Source organism: Dermochelys coriacea, chromosome 7 (genome assembly GCF_009764565.3).
Source record: "Dermochelys coriacea isolate rDerCor1 chromosome 7, rDerCor1.pri.v4, whole genome shotgun sequence".
NCBI classification, from domain to species: domain Eukaryota; kingdom Metazoa; phylum Chordata; order Testudines; family Dermochelyidae; genus Dermochelys; species Dermochelys coriacea.
This window is the reverse complement of record NC_050074.1, coordinates 1,526,441-1,538,197: the sequence shown is the minus strand read 5'-3', so window position 1 is coordinate 1,538,197 and position 11,757 is coordinate 1,526,441. Positions and strand designations below refer to the sequence as shown.

At 42.7% G+C, this 11,757-nt stretch overlaps 1 long non-coding RNA gene across 1 annotated transcript in view; it reads left to right on the top strand.

Moving 5' to 3' along the window:
- Positions 1-3,739: 3,739 nt before the first annotated feature.
- The window catches only part of LOC122460873, a 61,336-nt gene continuing 53,318 nt past the window's right edge, over positions 3,740-11,757 (top strand). Inside the window, exon 1 of the long non-coding RNA XR_006282464.1 lies at positions 3,740-4,348. This is a non-coding gene — a long non-coding RNA (uncharacterized LOC122460873). The remainder of the gene's footprint in view (positions 4,349-11,757) is intronic.

The following is an 11,757-nucleotide window of genomic DNA, read 5'->3' as shown; positions in this document are numbered from 1 at the left end:
TCAGAGTAGCAGCCGTGTTAGTCTGTATTCGCAAAAAGAAAAGGAGTACTTGTAGCACCTTAGAGACTAACAAATTTATTAGAGCATAAGCTTTCGTGAGCTACAGCTCACTTCATCGGATGCATTTGGTGGAAAAAACAGAGGAGAGATTTATATACACACACACAGAGAACATGAAACAATGGGTTTATCATACACACTGTAAGGAGAGTGATCACTTAAGATAAGCCATCACCAACAGCAGGGGGGGGAAGGAGGAAAACCTTTCATGGTGACAAGCAAGGTAGGCTAATTCCAGCAGTTAACAAGAATATCAGAGGAACGGTGGGGGGTGGGGTGGGGGGGAGAAATACCATGGGGAAATAGTTTTACTTTGTGTAATGACTCATCCATTCCCAGTCTCTATTCAAGCCTAAGTTAATTGTATCCAGTTTGCAAATTAATTCCAATCAGCAGTCTCTCGTTGGAGTCTGTTTTTGAAGCTTTTTTGTTGAAGTATAGCCACTCTTAGGTCTGTGATCGAGTGACCAGAGAGATTGAAGTGTTCTCCAACTGGTTTTTGAATGTTATAATTCTTGACGTCTGATTTGGTCTCCTTTTGTTTCTCTCTTTTTGACCCTTTGACCTTCTCACCCACCCATGTTTTCTTTTTTGTTGTCCTCCGTAATTAGTTGAGATCCCTGGACTCAGTGGATCCTCCCCAAGGGCTGGGAGAGAGGGCCTTAGGGTCCTATCCCTGGAATTTTCAATAGGATCAGTGGCCAGGATTCCCAGGAAACATGATTAGCCTGCTGTCAGCTCTTAGGCAATTTTCACTTCCCTGTTCCTCATGGCCATTCTGCAGACAACTGAGGGGATGATAGTTGCCCTTCAGTATCCCCATCTATAAAATGGCAATTGCAACATACACCTACATCAGTGGGGCTGTGAAGATTAATTCTCCAAGACTTTTGAACATGCAAAACATCCTGTATGTGTTACTTATGTTATTTATGTTATTACATACATCAGGGGTTGGACGGAGCTGGAATAGGCCAGTACACGCTGTCACTGTTAAATTGGACCTATCTGTTTCTTCAGAATTTAAGCTTTCATTCTGGGGAGGAAGGGGGGTGGGAAATAGTTTCTAGCCCTGAGAAAGCTCGGAAGAAAAGTTTGGGAACGTGAGACTGTAAAATGCTGTTTCAATGAACCTGGAAACAGACTGAAACTGTGCTTATGAGTAAGGCTAAGTTTTTGTCAGGGATAATTTTATTAAAATTCACAAACAAGTCAGGGCAATAATGAAAAATTCACAGAAGCCTGTGACCTGTCCTTGACTTTTACTAAAAATACCCATGACAAAATGGGTAGCCTGGGCAGCTGGGAGGGGGAAGGGCTGAGAGCTACAGGGTTCCCCTCTGCTTGTGGCTCCAAGCTGTGGGAGTCCCCCCCTGCCTCCTGCAGTGGTCTGGAGCTCTGGGGATCCTCCCTGCCACCTGCTGTGGCTGGGAGCTGCAGGGGTGTGTCTCTCCCTCCCCCCCCCCCGCCGGCTGCAGTAGCCAGGAACTCCGGGGTCCCTCTTGCTGCCCGTGGCGGCAGGGATCCCCGCTGCCATGGCTGGGCGCTCCAGGGATCCCCCTTTCCCCCTGCAGTGTCCAGGAGCGGTATGGGTCCCCCCTGCTGCCTGTGGCAGCCAGGAGCAGCAGATCCCTCCTACTGCCTGTGGTGGCTGTGAGTGGCGGCAGGGAGCTGCGGTGCTCCCCCTGCCATCTGCGGTGGCTGGGAGCTGCAGGGATACCCCCCAGCTCTCTGCCTCTGCAGGCAGTAGGGGAGCCTGCAGCTCCCAGCCGGTGCTGGATGAAGTCACGGAGGTCTTTGAAATCACAGATTCCATGACCTCCGTGACTATATTGCAGCCTTATGAGTAATATCTACCCCAGTCGTCTTAATTTATGTTAACCCTGAAGCCTAATAAGGGTAATTTAAATATTATGTAGTCTGTTTCAACCTTCCATGGTTGGCATATTCATTTCACGAAGCTGACCACCTGGGACAATCTGGCTAATTGCTCTTGAAGCTGAAGAAGCCAAGAGTCTGTCTTTGCTGCTGAGGCAAAAGTGACGAATGAAACTTTTTGAAAGGGCAACCTGGTGTTCTGCATATTGCCAACAAATAGAAAATGTGTGGGCAAGACTGACAGTACCCTGAATGAACTTTATTGAATTAAATTATACCTTCTTTACCTTTAGGGTCCATTGCATTAAAAAATGCAATTGTGTATGTGTTATCATGGGATTGTATGTATGTAACTTCTGTAGGAGACTGAATTCAATCTCTGGAAGGTATTGTGAACTTCAAAGGGCTTTTTGGAACAATATGTGTGAAGTGGATTTCCTAGGAAGTATATGGGGGTAAGGAGAACGCAACTGACCCACTTTGAATTCACCCTTTTAAAGCTATATTCTAGGGAGGAAACCCCATCATGTACTAATTACGTGTTCCTGGAAACTCCAGATCAAAGCCCCTGAACTGTGCTTGTTCTGAACAGAAGCTGTGGTGAACTTGTGACCACAAAAGAAATCCTTTGGCTGGGGTTTGGAAGGACTGCTCAACCAGAGTTCATGTTAGGGTTGGGGTGAACTCTGGTAGGCTTATTAGCATGTGTGTAGGTTCTTTTATTGTTTTTAATGTTTTCTCTGTAGTGCTTTATCCTTAAGAATAAAATAGGCTTGCATAGAAAGAAATGTGTAATGTAACTGTTGACAATCCCTCTATTATCAGCCTCTGGAAGGAAAGCAAGCCTCTGTTCTTGGGCTGTCTGCCTCTGCTGGGAATAACACAATAAAGTCAGGAAACTGTTCGCCCGGGAAATATACTGGTCAGAAGGGAATGAGACTAGGTTTCCACCCAAGAAAGGCAATGCCTGGGGAGTTGGCAGCCTGAGAATGTATGACCCTGCTGGACCACTGAGAATTGTAGGTGTAGTTGCCCTGAATTTACCAAGGAATGCTACTATCTGGTGAGTGATCAGGTGGTCACCAAAAGCTTTGGTGGTACAATAAGATTGCCAATGATGGATGTAGATTGAACATCCAGACAGACTCAAGGACATAACTAGAGATTGATCTAGGTGGTGCTGAGTCTTCAAGAAGACTATGTCCTTTTGGATTCTTTACCATGATCATGATATAGGGTATTTCATTTCTCATATGTTTTACCAGAAACATCCAGGTGTTCTGGGGTTGTGGATGAATTTTGGGATTATGGATAGATGAAATCTGAATAGAGTGCCACCACTTTTTTCCGATTTGACTCCTGTGTATGTGCTGAAAAGTCAATGTGATGTTTTATATGAGAGTAAACGCTAGTCTGAGATCAAGAAGTTGGTCCACAGTGCTTTAGAAAGTAAATCCTCCAGAAGTAGTGATATGAAATTGAAAACATAATAAGAACTAGAAACCTCTATGTTATTGGTGCACTGGTAACTGCAGATTACAAACTTTTTATTTTTTTAAACATCCACCAAGATAAATTAGAAGAATTAGGATTCAAATCTCATTTCATGTGTTAGGAGGCTATCTGAGATCAGCCTTCAAGAGATGTTCTAAGGAGGATTTGACTTGACATTTTATTGTGCCAAATTAATCCCTGATATATCTCTACTGAAGTCAGTGGAATTACATCAGGGACATATTTGGCCAAATAATTCAGAACACAAAAAACTGAATTATCTCTATTTTTTGGTTCTGATTTAAAAGTTTAAAACAGTTCCAAACAGCAGCAACTGAATTTGGAAATTCATTCTGCAAAATGTTACCCAGAGAGATTTCAGGTGAAAAGTGAGAATCTGACTTTTTTTTTTAAATGTTGGAACAAAGAAGCAGTTGACCCCTTTATACAGCTCAGTCAGAAAGTAAATGATATAGAACCTGCTGGTAATTCACAAGATTCAAAATTAGTGATACTGTAGGATGACTAGAGGCCAAGATGCAATATATATATATAATCTAAAACAGCATTTTCAGATTGGCAGCTTCTTATCTGAAGTAAAATATGAAGTAATTGCCCCCTACATTTATTGTAAAAGTAAATAAAAAGTGTATCATTGATATGCTTATTTAATATGCGTGTATGTGTTTTGAGAGAATACTTGGACTTAAAGAATAAGGGTGTATGAGGAGTGGGGGAGCAAGATTTTCTTTACTTTAGCTTGTAATGTTTTCAAGGCTTCATGACCCATGGATTGTTTTTTTGTGACACTCCTCCTCCCCTCCCAAAAAAACACTGGTCTAAAGAAACAAGAACAGGACTGGGAGTCAGCAAGTCTTGATGTCTAGTCCTGCTTCTACCAATTATGTGGTCTATGGTAAGTCCCAATCCTGCCTTAAATTTCTCCATCTGTGAAATGGATTATAATATATTGACCTACCTTATACTGATGAGGTGAAGGTATTTGCTTAAAATGTGAAGCAGTTTGTAAATTCAGTATAAAATTTGTGTGTGCACATTAGAGAGCAAAAACAGTGTACTGCATTATGGAGCTTTCACTTATATTCTTTATCGAAGGCATGCACATGTAGCACGGTATCTATTTATGTGCACCCTGAAGGCCTGGCAGACATACAAGTGCTGTCTACCCTCTTTGTGGCTTGGGACACACCTAAGACTTGAAATCACTGGGAACTATTATGTTGGAGAAAAAATATGCCTGCCAGCGTTGAGAGGAATAAGGATGTTGGTTTGGTGACACCACTCTATGGTGTCAGTGTTAATATTTTTCTTTTCTTCTTTTTCAACTATAGAAAAGGTCAGAAACCAACATGTATTTTAATTATGAGCTTCACTCTGGCATCCAGAATTGGCTGAGACTATTTATGACATGTTGGTTTGCTCATGTGCCAAGAGTTCCTGTGGCTTATCCGTGTGGCTCTCGGTCCGCTCCCCCATACAGACAAATACATTTTATTCATGGTTGTTGAACCAGGGACACAACTGAAGACACCCAAGTCTCCTTATTCAGTGCTCTTGCTGAAATTTTTTTTGTGTACCATGAGGGAGGCCAATTAGAAATCTTCTGGCATTTATTACAGTACTCAGTGTCTCTGTTACAAGACGTTCATTGTAATTCTGCTTTCATAATTTGGTTTCGGGTAAACTTGTTTTTATATCAATATAAAATTAAATAAAAATACAAGACAGAGCCTTTTGATGAGATATAGCAAATCTCTCTGAGGACAAAAAATTAAACTGTCTTTCCTTACACTGTATGGTAGACACACCTACCAGAAGCAATATTCTTTTCTCGGAAGATACTTTATTACGTTTACACATCTCACCCCTACTCCACCACCTTATCTGTGGTCTGTTACCAGAACACATTACACCAGCTCAGTATCTGTCTGTGCCTAGACTGGTAATGTAAAGCTTAATGGAAAATGGCCTTGATTGATAAGAGAAGACTCAACTTCGCTGCCATATACCACAGGGGTAAATGAGGCTTCTGGCAAGTTCTTATCTCCTTTGGCTTTTGGGTGCTAGGACTGTTACTCTTGGTGAGGAGGTCTCTGTAAAGGCAGGTTTCAGAGTAGCAGCCGTGTTAGTCTGTATCCGCAAAAAGAACGGGAGTACTTGTGGCACCTTAGAGACTAACAGATTTATTTGAGCATAAGCTTTCATGAGCTACAGCTCACTTCATCGGATGCATTCGCTGGAAAATACAGTGGGGAGATTTATATACACACACAGAGAACATGAAACAATGGGTGTTACCATACACACTGTAACCAGAGTGATCAGGTGAGGTGAGCTATTACCAGCAGGAGAGTAGGGGGAGGGACCTTTTGTAGTGATAATCAAGGTGGGCCATTTCCAGCAGTTGACAAGAACGGCTGATGAACAGTGGGGGGTGGGGGTGCGGGTGGGGAATAAACATGGAAAAATAGTTTTACTTTGTGTAATGACCCATCCACTCCCAGTCTCTGTTCAAGCCTAAGTTAATTGTATCCAGTTTGCAAATTAATTCCAATTCAGCAGTCACTCATTGGAGTCTGTTTTTGAAGTTTTTTTGTTGAAGAATTGCAACTTTTAGGTCTGTAATCGAGTGACCAGAGAGATTGAAGTGTTCTCCGACTGGTTTTTGAATGTTATAATTCTTGATTGTCTGATTTGTGTCCATTTATTCTATTATGTAGAGACTGTCCAGTTTGGCCAATGTACATGGCAGAGGGGCATTGCTGGCACCTGATGGCATATATCACATTGGTAGATGTGCCGGTGAACAAGCCTCTGATAGTGTGGCTGATGTGATTAGGCCCTATGATGGTGTCCCCTGAATAGATATGTGAACACAGTTGCCAATCGTGCCAGCAATGCCCCTCTGCCGTGTACACTTGTCAAACTGGACAGTCTCTACGTAAAAGAATAAATGGACACAAATCAGACATCAAGAATTATAACATTCAAAAACCAGTCGGAGAACACTTCAGTTTCTCTGGTCACTCGATTACAGACCTAAACGTTGCAATTCTTCAACAAAAAAACTTCAAAAACAGACTCCAGCGAGTGACTGCTGAATTGGAATTAATTTGCAAACTGGATACAATTTAACGTAGGTTTGAATAGAGACTGGGAGTGGATGGGTCATCACACAAAGTAAAACTATTTCCCCATGTTTATTCCCCCTCTCCACCCCCCACTGTTCCTCAGAGGTTCTTGTCAACTGCTGGAAATGGCCCACCTTGATTAACACTACAAAAGGTTTTCCCCGCCCCTCCCCCCCACTCTCCTGCTGGTAATAGCTCACCTCACCTGATCACTCTGGTTACAGTGTGTATGGTAACACCCATTGTTTCATGTTCTCTGTGTGTGTATATAAATCTCCCCACTGTATTTTCCACCGAATGCATCCGATGAAGTGAGCTGTAGCTCACAAAAGCTTATGCTCAAATAAATTTGTTAGTCGCTACGGTGCCACAAGTACTCCTTTTTTTTGTAAAGGCAGTATGCACTTTTAAAAAAAAATCTTGGCAAGTAGGGAGAGGAAAAAGGGGAGTCTGCGGTTCCAAGGGAGTAAAATTATTTCTCTTTCCAAGTCTCTTGCACAGCAGCCAGCCACTTGGCTATCCCTTGCTTTTGGCATTAGTCGGCACTTGTACCAGTTTTGAATGTTTGTTGATAATTTTCTCATTTGTCCCTGTGTGTGTAAATCTGGTTATTTATATAAAAATGTATTACCAGTAAATATTAGTAAGGCTCTAAGGAGCTATGATGTATTAGTCTTCTGATGTTTATATGTCCATACACAGCAACCAAACTCAGATGGAGGAAGAAAATACGCTATAAAGGAGACTAGCACATAAACACTGGGGCTCTGTTTAGCTTCTGTCTGAAGGTCAGTGGACAAAGAGAGGAGCCTCCAAGGACACATGAAGCACATTTCAAAGCTATTTTATTCCATGGTTCATTTAATATCTTTGTACTTTTTTATTTGGTGGGTGTGGGAACTGATAGCAAGTTTGTGCAAGAGACTTGTCCCTGTCAAGTGAATTTGAAGTATAATATCCCCCTCTCTGTGCATATTTATAGCTGATAATAATCTATGCCATCTCTCTAGCTGTATATTATATCTTTTCATTAGAAAAATCCCTTTATCAACAGAATGCTAAGGTTGCAATGTCAAGAACTCAGGAGTTAGAAAATGACTGACTGACCAATTTTATTCTGTTCCTACTATAATTGCATAATCACATTCTACTTTATTCCACAAGTTCCCTGCCTTATTCAGCATGGGATGGAATAAGACAGGGTTGTATAATTAATGAGAGAGTTAAGGAGGCCGTTGTCCATAGGACCCCTAGGTCAACCATTTTTCTAGAGTAATATTTTTCTAATCCCTCTTGCCACCTGATAACTTTGTTATTTCTGTGTTACTCCTACTCTCAAGCCCGCAAATTTTGACATCTCTCCCCGCCCCTTATCCTTACCAAACTCTTTGTGTGCTTTGTGTGCAGGGTCACAGTGAGAGTAATAAGAGATGTATAACAAACAGCATTGCTCATGCTTGTACCAGGAGTGGCAGGGTTGCAAGGAAAGTGGCAAAATAATCCATGTTACCTTTTACTTGGAAAAATTATCAGATTAGTCTTCCAGATTGTCTCTTAGAGATGAAATAAATAAATCTCTCTACGTAACTACTTCCCATAATTAGTTATTTTTGATAGTCCTGTCAGCACTGATCTGAGCACAGCAACACAGATGTTATACATAATACCTAACTTCTATTGTGCTTGATTTGGTGCCTCTAACCTCAATTAAGTGTCTGCACCCCAATGTAGAATGAGGATAATAAGGAAACATACTAGGTGTTCTGCTGGTTGATATTACCACTTGCCAGTGATCTGCTAAAAAAAAAAACCTATTCCAGAACGGCCCAGAAAAAATAAAGATCGGGAGAGAGCCTTCTAACAAAGAGCCAAATGCTGCCCTTGCCCACAGACCTTCTCCTCTCTGAGCCATCCAGGCATGGCCCAGATCACTTTAACTGTGTAGATACTAACATTTGTGAGGTGTATGTGATGCAACGCCCCATATTCTTCATTGAGATATTGTTATGATATGAATATGGCATAACTAAGATGTATTCTATGCAAGATGGCTCATGTGAGGTATCATTGAAAAGGTTATGTTTTACTGAATATGATTATCCTATTTATATGCAAGTATCGTGTTTGTATCTAAAGTTAGGAATATGGATTATGTATCAATTACAAAAGTGTTTGCACCTGGGGAACGCCCACCAGAGAGAATGCAGTCAGTCTGGCTGGTTAGGGCCATTAGGGAGGACAATAGAACTCTGAAATTGCTAATCTCCCACCTTCCTGAGAAGCTTCCTGGGATGCTGCTTTGACACTACAGGGTCATGTGATCGTGTCCCCTGGTACTGGACCCAATCTTAGCCTACTATTTTTCCACTAATAGGGGGTGGGGACCAAACTGGGAAACCAAGGATTCCCATCATATGTAAGGTTTCAGAGTAGCAGCCGTGTTAGTCTGTATTCGCAAAAAGACAAGGAGTACTTGGTGCCACAAGTACTCCTTTTCTTTTTGCATCATATGTAAATCCTATTTAAATCAGAGAAGTGAGTCAATCTTGTTCGGTTCTTCACTGAATCCCCGCCCAAGATGACTGCTGAAAACACCTAAGGGCTATCTACACTGGCACTTTACAGCACTGCAACTTTCTCGCTCAGGGCTGTGAAAAAACACACCCCTGAGCGCTGCAAGTTTCAGCACTGTAAAGTGCCAGTGTAGACAGTGCACCAGCCCTGGGACCTGTGCTCCCAGCGCTGGTAGCTAGTCCCTTCGTGGAGGTGGTAGCTATTCCCCTCTCTCCCAGAACTATGCCATTATTACACAGCCACATTAAAGCTCTGCCATGGCCAGCACTTTAACGTTGCTAGTGAAGACATGCCCTAACGCTGATCTGGGAAAGAAAGGACTGGACCTAGGCTAGAAGGTGTCTGGTCTGTGAAAGGAATATCTGGCTGCAAGCAAGAGCAGTTTATCTTCAAGAATCTCTGCAACCTGCTTAAAACAACATTTAGGGTGAGAAATTACTACTTGCAGCCAGTTTCTTTAGTGTATTAAGTTTAGTTTGTGTATTTGCTTTATTTGCTCAGTAATCTGCTTTGATCTGTTTACTATCCTTTATAATCACTTAATTAACTACAAAAGGTAGATTAACTTGTTTTTGTTTTTTCTAAAACCCATACAGTTTTGGGTTTACACCCTAGAGGGGGTGTGCGCTTGAATGCTGGGAAATCCCTTAACTGATTCCTCCCAGGCAGAGCTGATTTAAGTGTCTGTGTCTTTCTGCAGCTGGGCGTGTCCCTGCCTGTGTGTGTGCCAGAGGAGGCTTGAGGGCCTGGCACAGCAGGACAGGGTGAGGGAGCCCAGGCTGGTGGAACGGGCGGGCTCATTGAGACTCCAGTACATCAGGTGGCACCCCGGAGTGGGCAAGCAACCTGTCACAGGATGTTTTCCCTATCGCAGTATTGTTCTAATTAACATAATCTAACAAAATAAACAGCATAAAGACTAGATCAATAAACTTGTAAAATATGTTGACAGAACGAGTCAGAATGCTCAAAACATTGTGACCATGAGCCCACATAAGACTCGCTTGGTGCCAGTTCCCTGTGACTAGATGTCTGCTAGTCCTTTCTGGCTGTGGCTGCAACATGGGAAGAAGGAGGATCTGGGGAACTACAGGCCAGCCAACCTCACCTTAGTCCCTGGAAAAATCATGGAGCAGATCCTAAAGGAATCAATTCTGAAGCACTTGGAGGAGAGGAAAGTGATCAGGAACAGTCAGCATGAAGTCACCAAGGGCAAATCATGCCTGACTAATCTAATTGCCTTCTATGACAAGATAACTATCTCTGTGGATGAGGGGAAAGCAGTGGACATGTTATTCCTTGATTTTAGCAAAGCTTTTGACACGGTCTCCCAGAGTATTCTTGCCAGCAAGTTAAAGAAGTATGGGCTAGATGACTGGACTATAAGGTGGAAAGAAAGCTGGCTAGATTGTCGGGCTCAGCAGGTAGTGATCAATGACTCCATGTCTAGTTGGCAGCCAGTATCAAGCGGAGTGCCTCAAGGATCGGTCCTGGGGCTGATTTTATTCAATATCTTCATTAATGATCTGGAAGATAGCATGGATTGCACCCTCAGCAAGTTTGCAGATGACACTAAACTGGGAGGAGAGGTAGATACGCTGGAGGGTAGGGATAGGATACAGAGGGACCTAGACAAATTAGAGGATTGAGCCAAAAGAAATCTGATGAGTTTCAACAAGGACAAGTGCAGAGTCCTGCACTTAGGACAGAAGAATCCCATGCACTGCTACAGATTAGGGACCGAATGGCTAGGCAGCAGTTCTGCAGAAAAGGACCTAGGGGTTACAGTGGACAAGAAGCTGGATATGATTCAACAGTGTGCCCTTGTTGCCAAGAAGGCCAATGGCATTTTGGGATGTATAAGTAGGGGCATTGTCAGCAGATCAAGGGATGTGATCATTCCCCTCTATTCGACATTGGTGAGGCCTCATCTGGAGTACCGTGTCCAGTTTAGGGCCCCACACTACAAGAAGGATGTGGAAAAATTAAAAAGCATCCAGCAGAGGGCAACAAAAATGATTAGGGGACTGGAGCACATAACTTATGAGGAGAGGCTGAGGGAACTGGGATGGTTTAGTCTGTGGAAAAGAAGAATGAGGGGGGATTTGATAGCTGCTTTCAACTACCTGAAAGACGGTTCCAAAGAGGATGGATCTAGACTGTTCTCAGTGGTAGCAGATGACAGAATGAGGAGTAATGGTCTCAAGTTGCAGTGGGGAAGGTTTAGTTTGGATATGAGGAAAAACTTGGATATGAGGTGGTGAAGCACTGGAATGGGTTACCTAGGAAGGTGGTGGAATTTCCATCCTTTAAGGTTTTTAAGATTGACAAAGCCCTGGCTGGGATGATTTAGTTGGGGATTGGTCCTGCTTGGAGCAGGGGGTTGGACTAGGTGCCCTCCGGAGGTCCGTTCCAACCCTTGTATTATATTTACCTTCAATTTACTGCATGTCTGCAGTCTCTCCAATCCAACTTCTGCTTTCTTACATCACTGGAGATGTGTTTATACCCTGTAACATTGTAGATATTAAAGACAAAACCTTCTGTACTCTTTCTGGCAGAGTGAATAATGTTAACAAAAGAGAGAATGAGCCTGGGC